The sequence below is a fragment of the Scyliorhinus torazame genome, chromosome 12 (genome assembly GCF_047496885.1).
Source record: "Scyliorhinus torazame isolate Kashiwa2021f chromosome 12, sScyTor2.1, whole genome shotgun sequence".
Taxonomy (NCBI): Eukaryota; Metazoa; Chordata; class Chondrichthyes; order Carcharhiniformes; family Scyliorhinidae; genus Scyliorhinus; species Scyliorhinus torazame.
Genome location: NC_092718.1, coordinates 187,994,301 through 188,017,650, shown reverse-complemented (window position 1 = coordinate 188,017,650; position 23,350 = coordinate 187,994,301).

Below are 23,350 nucleotides of genomic sequence, written 5' to 3'. Positions count from 1 at the left end.
AATGGAGCAGTCCACAACCAAACACCGTCATAGAGGCAATGGAGCAGTCCACAACCAAATACCACCATGGAGACAATGGACCTGTCCACACCCAAACACCACCATGGAGACAATGGACCTGTCCACACCCAAACACCACCATGGAGACAATGGACCTGTCCACACCCAAACACCACCATGGAGACAATGGACCGGTGCACAACCAAACACCGTCATAGAGGCAGTGGAGGCAATGGAGCAGTCCACAACCAAACACCTCCATAGAGGCAGTGGATCAGTCTATGACCAGATGGTGACACTTGTGGCACAGCGCTTTAACCCAACCCCAACGATCATCGTTCAAAGATATCGGTTTTATTCATAAAGACATAGGAGCAGAGTTAGGCCACTCGGCCCATTGAGTCTGCTCTGCCATTCAATCATGGCTGATATTTTTTGCATTCCATTCTCCAGCCTTTTCCCCATAGCCCCTGATCCCTTTATTAATCAAGAATCTGGTTGGGATTCTCTGAGCCACTCGGCGCGGGGGCAGAGAATGGGGCGTCAGACCTGCGATCGTGTCCGACGTCTTCCCGCGATTCACCGGTGACCGGAGAATCGCCGCCAGTCACGCGTGCGCAGTCGACACGGCGCCGCTCGGGGACCATTGAAAGAGACCCCCGCGGTGATTCTCCGCCGACAACTGGAGTCCGCAGCTGCCCTGGTATGGGGGGGGTGGGGGGGTATCCAACATCACTCGGGGCCTCCAGGACAGCAGGTTCCCGATCGGGGGCCACAGATAGGCGGGCACGCATGATCTGGGAGGGGCCTATATTGTCAGCGCAGGCCCGCTCTGTGGGTCCACCATGTTGCGTAAATGCAGGGCCCCGTATCAGTAACCGGAGCTGCGAGGAGCACTCCGAGGCCCTTCTCGCCCCCTTCAAACCGGAGAATCACTCTGGACTTTCTCCAGGAAAGTCCAGAGTGATTCGCGCCCGTTTTCTCGCAGGCGTGGGGCCATAGCCCCATTATCAGAGAATTCAGCCCCCTATCTATCTCTGCCCTAAAGACACTCAGTGATTTGGCCCCCACAGCCTTCTGTGGCAAAGAATTCCACAGATTCACTACCCTCTGGCTGAAGAAATTCCTCATCATCTCTGTTTTAAAGGATCGCCCCTTTAGTCTGAGATTGTGCTTTCCTACAAGTGGAGACATCCTCTCCACGTCCACTCTATCCAGGCCTCGTATTATCCTGTATGTTTCAATAAGATCCTTCTAAACTCCAACGAGTACAGACACAGAGTCCTCAACTGTTCCTCATACGACAAGCTCTTCATTCCAGGGATCATTCTTGTGAACCTCCTCTGGACCCTTTCCAAGACCAGCACATCCTTCCTTAGATACGAGGCCCAAAACTGCTCACAATACTCCAAATGGGGTCTGACCAGAGCATTATACAGCCTCTGGAGTACAACCCTGGTCTTGTATTCTAGCCCTCTTGACATGAATGCTAACATTGCATTTGACTTCCTAATTGCTGACTGAACCTGCAGGTTAACCTTCAGAGAATCGTGAACAAGGACTCCCAAGCAGAGAGGTCCAGCGGTGAATCCGTCACTGAGTTCGGAGCTCAGTTACGGAAGATAGAGAAGTTGTGTGTGTATGAAACTGTTTCCTCCGATATGCTCCATGATCGTTTGCTCTGCTGTATTAATAATATGGAGACTCAGGAAAAGCTTTTGGGCGAAGTCTCCCTCATGTTTCTGCATTTGTTACAGATCTCCCTGTCCCAAGAAAGCATGGAACGTGGTGTCCAGGAGATAGAAGGGATGTATGTGAACGGATGTGAATGTGCCCCGCAGCCTGGACCGAATGCTGCTGCAACTCCAGCCTCTGAGCTAAGAGCCGGTCGGCGAGAGATGCAATGTCCCCAGACTTGACTGAAGGAAATTGCGGCCCATGTGCGATGTGTGGCCGCCGATCTAGATGTACCCACTTGCAGCAGGAAGGCCAGCACTCCAGGCACATGGGTGAGGTAGGCGTCAGCCCTGGGACCAGGCCTTGCAACTAGACGACCCAGAAGAGGCCGAGGAGGAGGCTGAGATGCAGCTGAACTGTTTAGTGGTGCCCCGTGTGGCCCTGTTCATGGTCATATGCTCCAAACGGAGCTGGATACGGGTGCGGTCGTTTCTGTGGTGTCACAGGACACTTTTGATCTGATCTAGGAGTGCATACTTTGTCTTTGGCTGACACGGCAGCTCGTTTGGCCACTTATACAGGGGACAACTAAATACTGTGGGGCCCGCCCTCACTCCAGTAGCTTTTGCCACCAATCAGTGCGCATTCCCCTCATTGTCATGCAAGAAAACGGCCCGAGCCTGTTGGGCCACGATTGGTTACACCAGCTGTAGTTCGATTGGCAGCACATCCTCCAAGTGGAGCCTTGCGGTTTGTGTACGATACTGAGCAAATTCCCAGTCGTTTTCCAGCCTGGTGTGGATACCATTAAAGGGGTCGTGGCCAAGATTCAGGTGGACCCGGAAGCCCAGCCTGACATTTTTGTGCCCGTCCAGTTCCCTACGCCTTAGTGGAGAAGGTTGAGATGGAAATTTGGCATGTAGAAAGTTTGGGCATCATTCGGTCTGTGCGTTTCACTGATTGGGTGGTGTTGGTGGTCCCCATCATAAAACAGGACAATCCGCCTCTGCGGAGACTATAACTTGGGCTTTGAGATTGGACAGTTACCCTTGACCGCACATCGAGGATTTGTATACAACATTGGCCGGTGGCCGTACATTCACGAAATTGGACATGAGCAACGCTAGAGAGGGAGCTCGATAAATCCTCACAGATGTACGGCACGATTAATATGCACAAAGGACTCTAGGAGTACACCTGTCTCCCATTCGAAGTATCCTCTGCGTGTGCAGTTTTCCAGCGTGTCATGGAGAACATCCTGCGTGGTTTACTTAGGCAACATGTTAGTCACAGGGCTACAGACCAAAAACATTTGCAGAACCTCAAGGTGGTGTTTAAGCCGTTTTCAAATATGGGGTCCGCCTGCGCCTCGCAAAGTGCGTGTTTCATGTGAAATAAGTGGTATATTTGGGATATCAGGTGGACCAAGACTGCCTACACCCATTCGCTGAGAATGAACAGGCAATCAAAATGGCCCCCGCTCTGCGAGAAGCCACAGAATTTTGTTCTTTTCTTGGAATAGTTAATTACTGTGGCCGATTTAGTCCAAATGTGTTTATCATTCTAGCCCCCATCCACTTGATCTTGAAAACGTGCCAGCCTTGGTCTTGGGGGCCTGACCCAGGATGCAATGTCTTGGGGGCCTGACCCAGGATGCATTGTCTTGGGGGCCTGACCCAGGATGCATTGTCTTGGGGGCCTGACCCAGGATGCATTGTCTTGGGGGCCTGACCCAGGATGCATTGTCTTGGGGGCCTGACCCAGGATGCAGCATATAAAAAGGTGACACGGTGGATGTCCTCTTTGGGAAATTGATGGGGGCTTTTCACAGTAACTTCATTTGAAGCCTACTTGTGACAATAAGCAATTTTCATTTTGATTCTTCAAAACCATTATACATCACATGCGATGCTTCACCGCATCGCATTGGGGAAGGTCCGAGCATCGCCCAGGGAATTGTGCACGCTGATGTTGAGCTGTCCTTCCCCAACGACGGACGAAGTGATTCCTGTCCTGAATTTCATGGACTCCTTGCCCACCATTGCAGTGTGTTCATGACTGGACTTTCCAAAGTGCGACATCTAGTGCTCCATGGTGGGCAGCAGCAACAGCGACCAGGGGAGTGGAAGGCTTTCTCCTCAAAATTGTTGAGCTGACCATGGAAGACAGTATTCACCTGGGAGGCATGGGCAAAGGGACAGGCTTTCATGTCAAAGGACATCCCGGAGTGTCCAAAATGAAGAAGCTGACAAGAAGCCATGTCTGGTAGCCAGGTTTGGACCACATATCGAGATGTTGGCCTCGCAGTGCTCCATCTGCCAAGAGCACCAGAAGCTCCCTCCGGCGGCACCCCTACACCCATGGGGGTGGCCACGGCATGCTTGGGCTTGTGTACATGCCAATTTTGTCGATCCTTTCTTGGGTTCAATGTTTCTCATCAAAGTGGATGCCCGCTCAAAGAGGCAGGTGGTCCACAAAATAGCGTCCACCACTTCCCGGACGACTGTCGAGTGATTGCGCATTTCTTTTCCCATCCATGGAATTTGGGAGGTACTCGTGACGGATAACAGGACCTCTTTTACGAGTGAAGAATTTGTCGCTTTTGCACAAAACAATTAACCAGAATGCATCATTTAAATTTGAAAATGCAAAATGTGCCAAGCAACATATCATTTTTCTTAGCAGTTGAATTTCCTTTTTTATCATGTTCTCACCCACTGCCTTCAATACAATTGACAGATGTTGGATATCTTAAATTATGAGACTCATATAATTACATGTTTTCACACGTCATAGGCTTATAATGAGCCTCATACTGGAGGTGGTGGCTTTTTTGGGCTCTGACAGCATTTTTGAAGTCACCTTTTGGTACTTTTTTTTTTAACATAGAATTTACAGTGCAGAAGGAGGCCATTCGGCCCAGCCCTTGAAAAGAGCACCCTACTTAAGCCCACACCTCCACCCTTTCCCCGTAAACCCACCTAACCCTTTTGGACAATTTAGCATGGCCCATCCAGCTAACCTGCACATCTTTGGACTGTGGGAGGAAACCGAAGCGCCCGGAGGAAACCCACACAGAGACCGGGGAGAACGTGCAGACTCCACACAGACAGCCGGGAATCGAACCTGGCACCCTGGCGCTGTGAAGCAACAGTGCTAACCACCCTACCGTGCCGCCCCCACGGTATTGGATTTTACATGGTTAACGCTGAAGAGAACTTGTTCATTGCTCATATGAGTCAAGTGAAGATAGCTGGAAGTAACTAGACACTACAAAAAGCTACAAAATGCAATATAATTTTGTCGCAGATATTTGTTATTCCCAGCCGATCACTCACAAGTGGGCTCGTGTTACGTGTTTTATGAACCAGGTAATCTCAATGTCAGGCTTTATCACGGGGGCTTGGCGAATAAAACAAAATCTCCGCGAAGCAAAGGAAGGTTGTAAGAAATAAAAACAGAAAGTGCTTGAAAAACTCAGCAGGTCTGACAGCATCTGTGGAGAGAGAAACAGAGTTGATGTTTCGAGTCCTACATGACTCTTCAAAGTCGTGCCTGGTTTGTGACCGAAGACACCTGAAAAACCTTCCCCTTGACAAGGAGAAGCAAGGGAAAGGCAATTATCCACACATCAGTTATTTCTTCAGTCAGATTCATGCTGTCATTATCATTTCAATTAATATGAAATGCCATAGAATAAAATACATCATTGAAACCGGTCACAACGATATCAGGAAATTTTATTGAAACTTAAAATGGTGACTATTAAATGGAATACGATTGAAAAATGCTTTTTCAGAAAGATAGACAATTGATTTTTTTCATTAGTGCCAAAATAATCACATACTAGCTCCAATTGATATCATCCCAGTGAAGAAAAAACTTGCATTTATATAGCACCTTTAGAACCTGAAGAAGCAGTGCTTTGCAGCCAGGGGCTGGTTTAGCACACTGGGCTAAATCGCTGGCTTTTAAAGCAGACAAGGCAGGCCAGCTGCACGGTTCAATTCCCGTACCAGCCTCCCCGAACAGGTGGCGGAATGTGGCGACTAGGGTTTTTTCACAGTAACTTCATTTGAAACCTACTTGTGACAATAAGCGATTTTCATTTCAATTGTTCACAACAAGCTCCTGCGAATAGCAATGAGCTATAGGGATGGGGTGAGAAAGTACATTGGGTGTCAAAGATCAGCCGTCGCCGTAGAATGTCTACAATGCAGAGGGAGGCCATTTGGCCATCAGATTCACACCGACCCTCTAAAAGAGCCCACTCTCCTGCCCTATCCCCGTGATCCCATCTAACCTACACCAGCAGTGCTAGCCACTGTGCCAACATGCTGCCCTTATTGAAAGTTAGAACAGACACAAAGGGGACCACAAGGCCTACTCCTGCTCCTATTTCCTACCTTCTTAAGTGACCGGATAATCTGTTTTTGGTGATGTTAGTTGAGGGGTAAATATTGTCCGGAAAGTAAGGAGGACTTCCCTGCACTTCTTCAAAATAGTCGACAGAATTTTCCAGCTGTTGCCGCCGGCAGGATCTTCCGTTCCTGGTGACGGCGCCCTCCTGCCACGGGGCCTCCAGGTGGGAAACCCCGTTGAGAGCGGCAGGATTCTCTGGGCCTGCCAAGGAAAATGGTGGGCTACGGGGGAAGGTGGGTGGGCCAGAAAATCCTGCCAAGTGCCATAATGGGCAGGTTTCTCCGGCCTCCTAGCTGTATGTTTCTAAGTGGCGGGAGGCGACGCAACGTTCGCTGGTGGTGGGATATTCTGCTCCTGCTGCTGTCTATGGGAATTCCCATTGAAGCCACCCCACAGCACTGGGAAACCCCCGGGCGGGGTGTATTGCCACAGCCAGCAAATGGCCAGAGAATTCCGGCTCAGATCTCCTACTTCCATCTGGGAGCATGGATCGATCCTCAGACTAATGGAGCAATTCACATTCTTAAAAGTCAGTTACCTTATGCTTAAGAATAAGGCTTTCCAATTTCCAATTGAGGGAAGCTGAGGAAATTGCCTAGGACTGGAGTTTATTGCAACAAATCGTCTGATATCTTACCAGAAGCAGGTACTAGAACATTTGTTTTCACTCATGATGGTCTTCCAAGTTAATCGCACTGTGATCACAGTCTAAATTGGAAAATGCTGGTTTCAAGTGGAGATTTTTTTCTGTATCTTGGCAAAGGAGACCTTTATCTTTGCATTTCAAAATAGAAAAATGTAGAAGGGCAGAGGAAGCTGACATCGACAGGGAAGGATGCATTAAGTCAATGGACCAGATGTTGCTGAGAAATTAAGGTATTTGAATGATGCATGCCATCGGTTAATGCACGAAACAGCCCTGTGGCAAAGGAAAAGAGGCGGCCTGTTAATTGCATATCACCACACGCTGCCACTCCACGACTTTGCCCTTAACCTCCCCATGAGTTCCATCGAGTTGTTGCTTTTGCATATTAACTGTCTATCAAACTTGCCACAGATGTTTAGTAATTAATAGTGCAAGCACCCTTTTTGGCAATGCGATGATTGCTAAAGACTACTAATCAACCTCTTTTACATAGTAAGTGACCAATTAAAAGTGTGAGGCCTCATTCCTCCAGTCCGTGGCGCAGTGGTTAGTACTGCTGCCTTATGGCGCCAAGGACCCGGTTTCGATCCCGGCCCCGGGTCACTGTCCGTGTGGAGCTTGCACTTTCTCCCCGTGTCTGCATGTGTTCCGCCCCACAACCCAAAGGTGTGCAATGTAGGTGGATTGGCCATGCTAAATTGCACCTTAATTGGAAAAAAGAATTGGGTACTCTAAATTTTTTTTTAAAAGGTCAAACTTTAATTTTTTCCCTTCCATTTTCTTTGTACTCGTTTTCTCTCTGTCTTAATCTAGCCATCCTTTCCCTCTCTTGATTTCTCTTTCTGTATCTGATTTGCCAAGTGATCTCACACATCGTTAATCACCTCCCTTCTCACTCTCCGTTTATTCCCCAGTTTCAAATCTCAGTCCTTTCATCTCATTGGTTAAGGAGATGCACAGTTGGTGGCACCAAGATCCCAGATGTCCTGTTGCCCTGGCTGCACAATTGTCAGCCTGCGCTTTGAGCAACTTAAAAGCTCAATGTGCCTGAATGCATCTGTTTAAAAGGGGGTGAAATGACATGCTTCAACAAGATCTGAATCAATAAAAATAACAGGGGGAAAATAAGCAGAAACAGAGAAAATCAAATAGGCAGAAACAAGAAAAACAGACTCAAGAAAAGGGCAGAGAGCTGTTAATCAATTATGTTTATACAGCATCTACCAAATTAGTTGATTGTCCTTTTTATAAGTTTTGATTAGCTGGCTACTGGGCAATAATTCCCAGTGGGGCCTCACATTCGATGAATAACATTTTGTTTTAAATTGGCTGTGGTGGCAGAAGTGATTTGTCTACTAATTGCTCTAGTATAGTCTCCTGCTGTTTTTTATAAATTCTAGAATAAGGAACAGAAGAGCGACATTTCAGGATAGAACCTTCCGCAGACGAGACTCCAGCCACGATAGTGTCAGTGGCTGCATTTCTATTGGCGCTTGAGCTGGGAAAAATGTAAATCAATGCATTTTGAGATAAGAACATAAGAACTAGGAGCAGGAGTAGGCCATCTGGCCCCTCGAGCCTGCTCCACCATTCAATGAGATCATGGCTGATCTTTTGTGGACTCAGCTCCACTTTCCGGCCCGAATACCATAACCCTTAATCCCTTTATTCTTCAAAAAACTATCTATCTTGATCTTAAAAACATTTAATGAAGGCGCCTCTACTGCTTCATTGGGCAAGGAATTCCATAGATTCACAACCCTTTGGGTGAAGAAGTTCCTCCTAAACTCAGTCCTAAATCTACTTCCCCTTATTTTGAGGCTATGCCCCCTAGTTCTGCTTTCACCCGCCAGTGGAAACAACCTGCCCGCATCTATCCTAGCTATTCCCTTCATAATCTTATATGTTTCTATTAACACCCATTAATCCCCACTCTTTGCTTTCTATTAATTAACCAATCCTCTATCCATGCTACTACTTTCCCCTTAATGCCATGCATCTTTATCTTATGCAACAACCTTTTGTGTGGCACCTTGTCAAAGGCTTTCTGGAAATCCAGATATACCACATCCATTGGCTCCCCGTTATCTACCGCACTGTTAATGTCCTCAAAAAATTCCACTAAATTAGTTCGGCACGACTTGCCCTTTATGAACCCATGCTGCGTCTGCCCAATGGAACAATTTCCATCCAGATGCCTCGCTATTTCTTCCTTGATGATAGATTACAGCATCTTCCCTACTACCGAAGTTAAGCTCACTGGCCTATAATTACCCGCTTTCTGCCAACCTCCTTTTTTAAACAGTGGTGTCACGTTTGCTAATTTCCAATCCGCCGGGACCACCCCAGAGTCTAGTGAATTTTGGTAAATTATCACTAGTGCATTTGCAATTTCCCTAGCCATCTCTTTTAGCACTCTGGGATGCATTCCATCAGGTCCAGGAGACTTGTCTACCTTTAGCCGCATTAGCTTGCCCATCACTACCTCCTTGGTGATAACAATCCTCTCAAGGTCCTCACCTGTCATAGCCTCATTTCCGTCAGTCACTGGCATGTTATTTGTGTCTTCCACTGTGAAGACCGACCCAAAAAACCTGTTCAGTTCCTCAGCCATTTCCTCATCTCCCATTATTAAATCTCCCTTCTCATCCTCTAAAGGACCAATATTTACCTTAGCCACTCTTTTTTGTTTTATGTATTTGTAGAAACTTTTACTATCTGTTTTTATATTCTGAGCAAGTTTACTCTCATAATCTATCTTACTCTTCTTTAGAGCTTTTTTAGCAGCTTTCTGTTGCCCCATAAAGATTTCCCAGTCTTCTAGTCTCCCACTGATCTTTGCTACTTTGTATGTTTTTTCCTTCAATTTGATACTCTCCCTTATTTTCTTAGATATCCACGGTCGATTTTCCCTCTTTTTACCGTCCTTTCTTTTTGTTGGTATAAACCTTTGCTGAGCACTGTGAAAAATCACTTGGTAGGTTCTCCACTGTTCCTCAACTGTTTCACTATCAAGTCTTTGCTCCCAGTCTACCTTAGCTAGTTCTTCTCTCATCCCATTGTAATCTCCTTTGTTTAAGCACAAAACACTAGTGCTGGATTTTACCTTCTCACCCTCCATCTTTATTTTAAATTCCACCATATTGTGACCGCTCCTTCCGAGAGGATCCCTAACTATGAGATCCTGATTCAATCCTGTCTCATTACACAGGACCAGATCTAGGACCGCTTGCTCCCTCGTAGGTTCCATTACATACTGTTCAAGGAAACTATCGCGGATACATTCTATAAACTCCTCCTCAAGGCTGCCTTGACCGATCTGGTTAAACCAATCAACATGTAGATTAAAATCCCCCATGATAACTGCTGTACCATTTCTACATGCATCTGTTATTTCTTTGTTTATTGCCTGCCCCACCATAATGTTACTATTTGGTGGCCTATAGATTACTCCTATCAGTGACTTTTTCGCCTTACTATTCCTGATTTCCACCCAAATGGATTCAACCTTATCCTCCATAGCACCGATGTCATCCCTTGCTGTTGCCCGGATGTCATCCTTAAATAACAGAGCTACACCACCTCCCTTACCATCCACTCTGTCCTTCCGAAAAGTTTGATACCCTCGGATATTTAACTCCCAGTCGTGACCATCCTTTAACCATGTTTCAGTAATGGCCACTAAATCATAGTCATTCACGATGATTTGCCCGATCAACTCATTTACCTTATTCCGAATACTACGAGCATTCAGGTAAAGTACACTTATGTTGGCTTTTTTACCTCTGTTCTGAATCTTAACACTTCGATCAGTAACCTCTCCTAAGTTATATTTCCTCTTAACCTTTCTCCTAATTTTCCTTGTCGTTGAACCCATATCTTCATGTAACAACCTGCCACGTCGCTTACCATTAATGTTTTCACTTCCCGTTTTATTTCTTTTAGTATTCCTGGTCCTATTCACTGAGCTCCCCTCAGTCACTGTACCTTGTACTGTCGTCCTTTTTGATTTTTGAATATGGCTTCTCTGCCTTACACTTTCCCCCTTACTGCCTTTTATTTCTGTCCCTGTTTTACTACCTTCCAACTTCCTGCATCGGTTCCCATCCCCCTGCCACATTAGTACATTAGTTTAAACTCTCCCCAACAGCTGCAGCAAACACCCCCCCCCCCCCCCCAGGACATCGGTTCCAGTCCTGCCCAGGTGCAGACCGTCCGGTTTGTACTGGTCCCACCTCCCCCAGAACCGGTTCCAATGTCCCAGGAATTTAAATCCCTCCCTCTTGCACCATCTCTCGAGCCACGTATTCATCCTCTCTATCCTGACATTCCTACTCTGACTAGCTCGTGGCACTGGTAGCAATCCTGAGATTACTACCTTTGAGGTCCTCCTTGTTCCCTCGTAGGTTCCTGTGTAATGAGACAGGATTGATTCAGGATCTCATAGTTAGGGATCCTCTCGGAAGGAGCGATCACAATATGGTGGAATTTAAAATAAAAATGGAGGGTGAGAAGGTAACTCCTAGCTCCCTAAATTCAGCTTGTAGGACCTCGTCCCGTTTTTTACCTATATCGTTGGTGCCTATGTGCACCACGACACCTGGCTGTTCACCCTCCCCCCCCAGAATGTCCTGCAGCCACTCCGAGACATCCTTGACCCTTGCACCAGGGAGGCAACATACCATCCTGGAGTCTCGATTGCGTCCGCAGAACCGCCTGTCTATTCCCCTTACAATTGAGTCCCCTATCATTATAGCCCTGCCATTCTTCTTCCTGCCCAGCTGCGCAGCAGAGCCAGCCACGGTGCCATGAACCTGGCTGCTGCTGCCTTCCCCTGGTGAGCCATCTCCCTCAACAGTATCCAAAGCGGTATATCTGTTTTGCAGGGAGATGACCGCAGAGGACACCTGCACTGCCTTCCTACTCTTGCTCTGTCTTTTGGTCACCCATTTTCTATCTCCCTCAGTACCTTTCACCTGCGGTGTGACCAACTCACTAAACGTGCTATCTACGACGTCCTCAGCATCGCGGATGCTCCAAAGTGAGTCCATCCGCAGCTCCAGAGCCGTCAAGCGGTCTAACAGGAGCTACAACTGGACGCACTTCTTGCACGTGAAGGAGCCAGGGACAGTGGACGTGTCCCTGAGCGCCCACATCGCACACGAGGAGCATGACACAGGTCTGAGATCTCCTGCCATGTCTTAAACCTTCGGTTAACTTCAACAACTACAATTTCAACAAAAAAAACAACAAAGAAAAAAATAAATAAATATACCAATGAAAAGAAACAGAAAAACAGAAACATTACTTACCAGTCACTTACCAGGGATAAAAAGCACACCCAGCTTCGAATTCCTACCTAGATTCAAATTCCCAAACTCACTCTTAGCTGTGTCTCACTCCTGGCTCTGTCTTCTCTGGCTCACTGGGAGAACTCACTGGGAGTGAGTTTACAAGTTGCTCTTTTTAAACTGTCCTGAATTGACTCCCCTGTCTTGCAGGTCCTTGCTTATGTCAAGCACTTCTGGGAGACTAAACGTAAATAAATCAAACGCTAAACTGGAAACTTAAGACCTCTCTGAAGAAGCTGCAACCTTCGATATGGTGAAGCAGCAGCACCCTATGCTGGTAGCAAAGCCAGCTGTCCAGAAAATTGAACAATGGCTGTGTCATGAATGTTTGAATGTCAAGTCAACGGGATCTGCAGTGATGCCATCAAGCAGGATAAGCAGCCAATCACAATGAAGCATTCTCATTGGCAGCAAACTAGAAAGTTAAAACTTGGAAACAGAATCTTACACCTAATTTTGAATTTTAAGAATAGTGAAACATACATGAGGGTAGGATAGAAAAACTAAAATATCCTAAACCAACTTTGAAAAATCTATTTAAAAATGTAGATTTTTGTCAAATTTAAAAATATGAATTATAATTATAAAATTATTCTTTCAGGGCCAGTGAGGGTGTTTAGCTGTACTTATGAACTTACTGTACTGCTAAATACTGTGATAATACTCGCAAGGACCATGGGGTTGTTGATTGATCTCCCTGTGGACTTCGCAGAATACGAGTTCCCATGGTGAGCGGATGAAGGCCATTCCAGGTGGCGCTCAGCAGCAGAACATGTAAATGTAACTCCCAGACCTGGACCAGCATTTCCCGATAGTCCTGGGCTGGGACACTGAAAATAGACCTGTTTGGCATTTCACTCCGCACCTCCTCGAATTATTACAACTGCCTTGCTGCTCTTCATTCAACAGGGCGTAGAGTTCAGCGGCTTCCGGCTCTACGTCCTCCCCAACCTCTGCGCTGCCTTGCTACTCGGCCTCGACTTCCAGTGCAACCTCCAGAGCCTAACCCTGAAATTTGGGGGGCCCCTACCTCCCCTTACTGTTTGCGGCCTCGCGACCCTTAAGGTCGACCCGCCTGTTTTCAAACCTCACCCCGGATTGCAAACCTGTCGCCTAATCTAGTGAAGATGTTGTGATCCAGAATGAAGCGGATAAGTTGCAGAATTGCGCCTGGAGATTGGCAGTTGTCGGTGTTGAGTACTGAGGCTGTTGCAGCAATGCCGTCGTCATGGGGATGCTGGTATAGAGTGCCGAGACGTCCATTGCGATGAGGAATGTTCCTGGTTCAACTGATCCATGGGTGCTGAGTTTCTGTAGGAAGTCCGTCGTGTCGCGACAGAAACTGGGCGTACCTTGTACGATGGGTTTCAAGATGCCCTCCATGTAGCCAGAGAGGTTCTCACACAGGCTCCCATTGCCTGAAACGATAGGACGGCCTGGTGTGTTGGCCTTGTGTATTTTCGGGAGACCATGCAGACGCTGCGACAACGAATGAACGGACATCGCGCGACAATCACCAGGCAAGAATATTCCCTTCCAGTCGGGGAACACTTCAGCAGTCAAGGGCATTCAGCCTCTGATCTCCGGGTAAGCGTTATCCAAGGCAGCCTTCAGGACGCGCGGCAACGCAGAATCGCCGAGCAGAAACTTATAGCCAAGTTCCGCACACATGAGTGCAGCCTCAACCGGGACCTGGGATTCATGTCACATTACATTCATCCCCCACCATCTGGCCTGCAAAATCCTACCAACTGTCCTGGCTTGACACAATTCATACCTCTTTAACCTGGGGTTACCCCATCTCTGGATCTGTAAAGATTTAATCACATGCTAATGCTCGTATTCCAAGCATTGTCTGGCATCTTTGAATCTGTCTATATATATGTTTCTATAGCATACCTCTTCATTCACCTGAGGAAGGAGCAGCACTCCGAAAGCTAGTGACATCGAAACAAACCTGTTGGACTTTAACCTGGTGTTGTAAGACTTCTTACTTCATTCAACAAGGCATGCAACTTTTTCAAGGATTCCTGCAGTGAGGTTTAGAGCACAAATGGACAAATGCTCACCAGTTTAATCATTTCCAATTGATAGCAGGCTGGGATTCCTCAACAACCCTCCCTCCCTGTGCAGAAAAATAAAATCACTGAGAGAAACGTCCGGATTTCTACATTTAAGTGTGCACATTCAAACTCCAGGAGCTGCTGTCAGTTTCAATTGATTAGGGCGTCACGGTGGCACAGTGGTTGTTAGCACTGCTGCCTCACAGGGCCAGGAAGCCTGGTTCAATTCCGGCCTTGGGACACTGCCTGTGTGGAGTTTGTACTTTCTCTCCGTGTCTGCGTGGGTTTCCTCCGGGTGCTCCGGTTTCCTCCCACAGTCCAAAAGTGTGCAGGTTAGGTGGATTGGTCATGCTAAATTGCCCCTGAGTGCCCAAAAGGTTAGGTGGGGTTGCGGCCCAGGTAGGGTGCACTTTCAAAGGGTCGGTGCAGACTCGATGGACCTAATGGTCTCCTCCTGCACTGTAGGGCTTGTATGATCCTATGATTAGTGAAGGTCAACACTGACATTGTCATTACTGCTGCAAAAATCCAGGCCATTATATTCATTTTAGTGCATCTTTATTACCTTAATCATACATCATCATGACCTTCTACACAAGCAAAATTAATACTAAACTAAGAAGGTTTTTGCTTCAATTTACATGCTCTAAACAAACTTCAAAGAGCCGTAAGTAAATATTGAGCATTATAACCAAACCTCTCACCTTACTTTTCGCAATGGCAACGTCTTAGGAGTGATGCAGGGAGGGTGGAGGCTGGAGGTAAGCAAGCCAATTTCTGATTTCAGGATGCTTAGAAATTGCAATGAGGTTTCTGTGCTTTTAATTGACCTACTTTTCCTCACCAAGTACTCAATATTCAAATAATGTTGCTGGGCGTTGTGTATCACACAGGACAATTGGGCTATTGACAGAAATCAGCCTCCTGTGCTCCAAAACAAGAAACTCGATGTGTATTCTGTTCCATTATCTTTAAACCCTCTGAATACTTGCCTTTTCCAATCTCTCTCCCACCTTGACATCATTCTCCTTTCTCCTTGACCATTCCACAGATTTCTCTACAAAAACTGTCAATTCAGCTCTTTAAATGTCCCGACAACATCTGCGAGGTGGGAGTTTTCAATCGCAACGAGAGATAGAATGCTGTTCGCCTGGAGTTCCACACAGTTTAATTTCCAAAACCCAAATAAAAATATTCAATGCTGTACGTGAAATCAATTCCAGTTTTGACAGGCAATCAACATTCCAGCTGAAAATCCAGTGCTCTATCACGAGTTCAAAGACTTCATCAGTCTAACTCAGAGAATGTAGCTGATTTCAAAATCCCCAGCTATGAATTCATTCGTAAGGTATACGTCAGCTGACAGTGTGGGTGTTCACAGAAGCCCCCCTCTGAAATGCCCAGCAAGCCTCTCAGTTCAAGGGCAATTAGGGATGGGCAACAAATGCTGGCCCAGCCAGCAATGCTCACATCCCAAGAACAAATGTAAAAAAAGATAATGCCAGCAGACTGGACAGCTACGTCAAGGATAGATGAGGCTCTGCCCAGCACCTCATCGAGAAGGACAATTCCAAAATTAAAACCTGCATCCTTTCAGATGCTACCAGCATGTCAGCAAGACATGAAAGGAATAATACGCCGTCAATCAAATTTTATTCTTTTTAAAAATTATTTTAAAATTAACTTTGCTGAACAAAACGATGGCCACCATGAGTCATCTGATGACACAAATTACCTGGTGGCCTTGAAGGCATTATATGGACTGCACTGGAGACTTGCCCTGACATGTTGCAAGTTAAATCTCACACCTGGGACAGGCAAAATCCATTTCAAAACGGAACCATCGAAAGGAAATGCATGTCATTTGCATCTTTATAAGCTTACTCCTCTAGCAGAGTCCAAGGATCTACAAAGACAATAGCTACCTAGAGCAGGGTCATTAATATGGATAATGACTCTTCCGGAGGCTAAGGACTGGCACTTTATAAGACATCGGTCAGAATTCTCCGGCAGATATGCAGTATGAATCCTTCTGAGGCGACAGAGCAGACATTTCCTGGCACACAGTCACCCGAGGTTGTAGTCAAACCTGTGTCCTTGGTGCTGTGCGGCAGCAGTGCTAACCAATGTGCCACCGTGCCATCTTAACTGATCATCTTTTCCCACACGTGATCCACTGTCCCCACTATTTAACAGCAAGAAACATCCATGCAAATGCTATTCTTAATCGGATAGTGTTTGAGTCCTTCCTTTCGATTTCCTTTTGTTCCAATTTCATCCCAATACCATTGGCAAGGACAAAGAAAACTCAAAATAGTTCAGATCCTTACGACTGGCATCATTAAATCCCAAACATTTGCTGCAATTAGCTGCAGGTCATGTGTTGGTTGTCATAAATATCGGCAGTTGGACTGAAGAACTCAGCGTATGGTCTTGCTTTAAATCAAGTTGACTGCAAAACGGGTGCACCCGATTGTACGACTGCACACCCATTATTAATTAATAACTAATTTTCTGAAACATGGAAGTTGGCCTTTGTGTAAGATCTGGGGCGTCATTCTCCGACCCCCCGCCGGGTCGGAGAATGGCCGTTGGCCGCCGTGAATCCCGCCCCCGCCCCCGCCGAAGTCTCCGAAGGGAGAAAAGTCGGCGGGGCGTTAATGGCGCCGCTGCCGCGGAGAATGTCACGGGTCTGCGCAAGGCAGCCGATTTTCGGCCTGCCGATATTCTCCCTTCCGGATGGGCCGAAGTCCCGTCGACGTGATGACCGTTCACGTCGACGTGAATCAAACCTCCTTTTCATCGGCGTGACCCGGTGCTCCAGGCTCACGCCGACCAGCGAGGAGGTGAGTGACGGCCTGGGGGGTTGGCTCTGGGCAGGAAATGGCGTGGCCGCAGACTGATTGCCTGAGGAGAGGTGTGTCTCGGCTTGTGTGTGTGTGCGGCGGGGGGGGGGGGGGGGGGGGGGTGGTTAGAGTAGGCTGGGCTCCGGGGGAGTGCCGGGAGGGGGTCCGTGCCGGGGTGGAGGTTGGGGGTTGTGGAGGGGGTCCGTGCCGGGTGGAGGTTGGGGGGGGGGTCCGTGCTGGGGTGGAGGTTGGGGGTTGGGGAGGGGGTCCGTGCCGGGGTGGAGGTTGGGGAGGGGGTCCGTGCCGGGGTGGAGGTTGGGGAGGGGGTCCGTGCCGGGGTGGAGGTTGGGGAGGGGGTCCGTGCCGGGGTGGAGGTTGGGGGGGGGTCCGTGCCGGGGTGGAGGTCGGGGGGGGGTCCGTGCTGGGGTGGAGGTTGGGGGGGGGTCCGTGCTGGGGTGGAGGTTGGGGGTTGGGGAGGGGGTCCGTGCTGGGGTGGAGGTTGGGGGGGGTCCGTGCTGGGGTGGAGGTTGGGGGTTGGGGAGGGGGTCCGTGCCGGGGTGGAGGTTGGGGAGGGGGTCCGTGACGGGGTGGAGGTTGGGGAGGGGGTCCGTGCCGGGGTGGAGGTCGGGGGGGGGGTCCGTGCTGGGGTGGAGGTTGGGGGGGGGTCCGTGCTGGGGTGGAGGTTGGGGGTTGGGGAGGGGGTCCCTGCCGGGGTGGAGGTTGGGGGGGGGGGGGGGGTCCGTGCCGGGGTGGGTGATGGGAGGGCAAATGAGTTGGTCCACCTGGCCAGGTGCCAGCCTCCAACAGTTGGACCCATGCGGTCCATGCCACCTGGCTGGGGGGAGGAGGGGATATGGGCAATGATGACATGTCGTCGTTCCCCTCCCCCCCACCAGGCCGTCATGTTTTCAGACCATCCAGCGATGTTGGCCGCCGTGGTGGCAGCCGCTCATGTCTATGTTGCCCTGGATGAGGAGGAGGAGGAGGAGGAGGAGCGTGCCAGAGAGGCGGCGCAGGCTGCCGCAGAGGGGCAGGCGGCAGCCGCCCAGGCTGGAGGGACACCTGACCGACAGGACGAGGAGGGGGAGGAGGACGTCGCGGCCCCACGGCAACGGAGGCACCCGAGGGCGCCCCGTGTGTACCGGCCCCGGCAGTCATACCAGGACCTCACGGACCGGGAATGCAGGAGGAGACTCCGGATGAGCCGGGAAACCTTGGCACACATCTGCCACCTGCTGGCACACCTGTCACCGCGTGGCACTGGCGGGGGACACCCTCTCCCCGTGTCCGTCAAGGTTACGGTGGCCCTGAACTTTTATGCAACGGGGTCATTCCAGGCACCGAGTGGGGACCTGTCCGGCATATCGCAGACATCGGTGCATCGGTGCATCCGGGCAGTGACAGATGCCCTTTATGCCATGGCGCACCGCTACATCCGCTTCCCCGTGGACCGGGCCAGCCAAGATGCCCGGGCCGTGGGCTTCTCTGCCATTGCCGGGTTCCCCATGGTCCAGGGCGCGATCGATGGGATGCACGTCGCCGTGCGGCCACCTGCAGATAACAGGGCCGTGTTCACTAATAGGAAGGGGACCTATTCGATGAACGTACAGGTGGTCTGCGACCACCGCATGATGATCCTGCACGTCTGCGCCCGTCACCCAGGCAGTGTACACGACTCATTCGTGTTGTCGCGGTCATCCATCCCCGGCATGTACGAGGGACGCCATCCCCGGCTGAGGGGCTGGTTGCTGGGCGACGGGGGCTACCCATTGCGATCGTGGCTGATGACGCCTATACGGAGGCCACGCAATGAGGCGGAGAACCGCTACAATGATGCCCATGTAGCGACAAGGGGAGTGATCGAGAGGTGCTTTGGCGTGCTGAAGATGCGTTTCAGGTGCCTGGACCTCTCTGGGGGCGCCCTCCAGTATCGGTCAGATAGGGTCGGCCGCATCATTGTGGTGTGCTGCGTCCTGCACAACATAGCCCAGCAGAGGGGCGATGTGCCGCAGGCAGAGGAGGGCGGAGTGGAGGAGCAGCAGGAAGAGGCCCAGTCCTCCCCAGATGAGGGGGATGGGGGCAATGGTCAGGGCAGACGGGGTAGACACAGACGGGTGGCTGTCCACCGTTACCGGCTGGCCCAGCGGGCACGGGACAGACTGATAGACGCCCGCTTCACTGACTAGATGGGCGTGGGAATCGGGTAGTATGGCCACAGACCGCACACCATGACAACAGCCGACCACCCACACCCCCCACCCATCCACCCACCCAGCACCCTCACCCCCCCTCCCCAACCCCACACACCCCACCCGCATGCACACCACCCCCCCCACTCCCAATTGCCGATCCACCGGCGGCACAACGGGCCGGGCTCACCCAGTTGCGGGTGGACGCGTGTCTATCGCAGGCCATGGAGAATGATGACAACCCGCCTCCGATGAGCTCCTGGCTCTACATCGTTGGACTATGTCTGACCCATGGCCACAGTACCACCATCCACCCGGACCATCCCTGCATGCGGCTGTGACACTGCAGCGCACGGTCCCGTCCTCTGCCCGGGGGATGTTGATGGCGGCCCAGGGGGAAGGGGGCACACTCACCTGGAGCTGAGGTAAGACCACCCCTCACACACACACTTGCGCTCAACGTACATGACACCCCCGCACACTTTGGACAGAGCACAAAGGCAGCTTCGGTAGGTGTAACATTGACTTTAATAACCAAAGGAGTTCATGCACGTGCCCTAGCGCCTAAAACTCATCTGTGCCCTGCACCCGTGCCAACTTACTCAGTGTCTAATTGTTTGGCCTTACGGGCCCTTTGACTACGTCTACGTGGTTCCCCAGACGGTACAGCAGAACTGGAGGTGGACTCCTGTGATTCCTGCCCTCTGACACTGGATCCCTTTGGCGGCCGTTTCCTGGGACGTCCTGGCCTAGATGGGCCAGGCTGCGGCCCGGGCGACTGGGATGGCGAGCTGCCAGCCTGTCCTGCCCGTTGCCCACCCGATGCACCTGGGACGGAAGGGGGGGAGTCCGAGGTGTCGCGGTGTACCGGGACCTCCCCTACAGAGGGAGCCGGGACGGACCACACCACCTCCTCCTCCCTCGGGGTGCCCGATGGCCCCCAGGCCTCTACATGGGTGGGGGATGCGAACGGACTGGCCATCCGACGCGCCCCCGACATCTGGCGCTGCCAGTCCTGGAGGCCCGTGCTGGTATCGACAGGGGTCTGAAGGTTTGCAGCCATGGAGCCCAGGGGGTTGTCGAACCCTGTCTGCGACAGTGCGACGCCAGCTCGCACATGGCCACTGGCGCCGATGCCCTCAGCGATGGCCTGCTGAGACTGGGCCATGGCCTGCAGAGACTGGGCCATGGCCTGCAGAGACTGGGCTATGGCCTGCTGAGACTGGGCCATGGCCTGCTGAGACTGGGCCATGGCCTGCTGAGACTGGGCTATGGCGTGCTGAGACTGGGCTATGGCGTTGAGCGCCTCTGCCATCTGGCGCTGGCACTGGCTCATGGCCTCCTGTGAGAGGGCAGCCATTTCCTGGGCCACAGACGCCGCCTGCACGGAAGGCCCCAGGCCTCGCAAACCGTTCCCCATGTCTGACACCGTCGCACCCATTGCCTCCACCGCGGACGCCACCCGTGCGGTGTCAGCCTGGGTGGCACGCATGACCGGGACCACTCCCAGCTCCTGGACGCGGGTGGACTCCTCCACCTGCGACCGCAGCCGCCGCAAGCCACCCGTCACCCTATTCGCTCGTCTCCGTGTCGGTGGTTGCATCGGATCTATGTGTGGGTGTGGTAACTGCAGGAACCCGGGATCCATCTGGGCGGCAGATGTTCGCTTGGCCTGGGCTGCCCTCCGACCGCCCGGTCCCTCTGCTGCTCCTACCTCCACCTGCTGTACCGGGACGGCTGTGTTGTGCGCACCAGTGAGTGTACCAGACGCCTCATCACTAAAGTGCCCAACCGTGGTGAGTGTTTCTGCGATGGTGGAGGGTGTTGGTGACAGCAGTGGCGTTGTGTCGTGCTCTTCGTCCCACTCTGAGTCCATGGCACTTTGGGGTGGGGGTTCGTCTCCACCCATCCACTCTGAGTCACTGTCCGGTATTTCGTCTTCCCGGGTAGGGGTGTCCCGGGTAGTGCTGTCCCGGGTAGTGCTGTCCCGGGTAGTGCTGTCCCGGGTAGTGGTGTCCCGGGTAGGGGTGTCCCGGGTAGGGGTGTCCCGGGTAGGGGTGTCCTGGGTAGTGGTGTCCCGGGTAGGGGTGTCCTGGATAGTGGTGTCCTGGGTAGTGGTGTCCTGGCTCGGATGTGACGGGGGCCTGTGGCTGCCCCCCTCATCGCTGGGTGGTCGCTCCCGCACGTGACGGGGGTGTCGTCTCCCTGTTGCTCCAGGTCTCTCCGTCTCCCGTGGTCTCCGAGGGGCATCCTGCGGGCGTCGCATGCTGGAGGGTCCGGGTCTCTCCGTCTCCCGTGGTCTCCGAGGGGCATCCTGCGGGCGTCGCATGCTGGAGGGTGCGGGTCTCTCCGTCTCCCGTGGTCTCCGAGGGGCATCCTGCGGGCGTCGCATGCTGGAGGGTGCGGGTCTCTCCGTCTCCCGTGGTCTCCGAGGGGCATCCTGCGGGCGGTCTGCATCTGCGGGGATGGGTGCCTGGACGTTTGGTCCTGCGATACACAATGAAGCATGCATGGTTAGACATCAGGCAGTGATCAGGTGATACGGGAGAGGGGGATATAGGGGAGGGGGGATATGGGGACGGGCTGTTGGTGGCTCACTTGCTCGTGGGGCCCCGACCTCTGCATCAGCAACCTCCCGGTCCTCAGGTCCGCCAGCCAGTTCCAGGGCCCTTTCCTCGTGTACGGTCAGTGGCCTCTCATCAGCGGGCCCTCCTCCAGTCCTCACATGCTCCCTATTGTTGTGTGCGCGCTTCTCCTGGGGGGGGGGGGGGGGGGGGTGGTGGCAGGGGTAAAAGGCAACAGTGTTAGGCAGGTATATGAATGCACGCCATCGGTTGCGCGTGCATTGCAGAGGTTAAGGTTAGGGCTGGATTCACTTGGGGATATGGGGGATATGGGGGAGGGGGGATATGGGGGAGGGGGGGATATGGGGGAGGGGGGATATGGGGGAGGGGGGATATGTGGGAGGGGGGATATGGGGAGGGGGGGATATGGGGGATATGGGGGAGGGGGGATATGGGGGAGGGGGATATGGGGGAGGGGGGAATATGGGGGATATGGGGGAGGGGGGATATGGGGGATATGAGGGAGGGGGGATATGGGGGAGGGGGGATATGTGGGAGGGGGGATATGGGGGATATGGGGGAGGGGGAATATGGGGGAGGGGGGATATGGGGGATATGGGGGAGGGGGGATATGGGGGATATGGGGGAGGGGGGATATGGGGGAGGGGGGATATGGGGAAGGGGGGATATGGGGGAGGGGGGAATATGGGGGATATGGGGGAGGGGGTATATGGGGGAGGGGGGATATGGGGGATATGGGGGAGGGGGATATGGGGGAGGGGGGGTATGAGGGAGGGGGGGATATGGGGGATATGGGGGAGGGGGGGATATGGGGGAGGGGGGGATATGGGGGAGGGGGGGATATGGGGGAGGGGGGATTTGGGGGAGAGGGGATATGGGGGATATGGGGGACGCTCACCCTGCCTGCTCTGACGAGGTCGTTCACCTTCTTGTGGCACTGGGTGCCTGTCCGTGGTGTTAGGGCCACAGCGGTGACGGCCTCTGCCACCTCCCTCCACAGACGCCGGCTGTGGCGTGGGGCAACTCTGCGGCCGTGCCCGGGATACAGGGCGTCCCTCCTCTGCTCCACCGCATCCAGGAGCGCCTCCACATCGCGTGACTCGAACCTCGGGGCTGAGCGACGGCCAGCCATCAAGTCGGGTGTTGCGGTCGGCTGTTCCGGTCGGGTGGGGGGAGCTGCGCGGCCTTATGAGCCGTCACGCCGTGCAGCGCATATGACGCTGCACGGCGTGAACCACTGCGCAAGCGCGGATCCCGTTACGTCGCTGCTAGCCCATTTCGGGCCGCAGACTATCGGCCCATTTTTATGACGTGACGCAAGTGGGATTTGCGCCGTTTTTTGCGCCGATCGGCGGAGTTTCCGCCGATAACGGAGAATTTCGCCCCTGGTTCTGGCATTCTGAACTAAACAAACAGACTTGTGCTTGTGCATGAAGAGCAGAGTATGTTAGTGAGGTAGCAGTATAGTCTGGTCCATTCAAATGGTGAAGTTTTGTAATGCCAGTGGAGACCATTTATATCAATTAAATTGAGTAACTTAAATCACTGCCAACTGGATATTCATAAGTTAA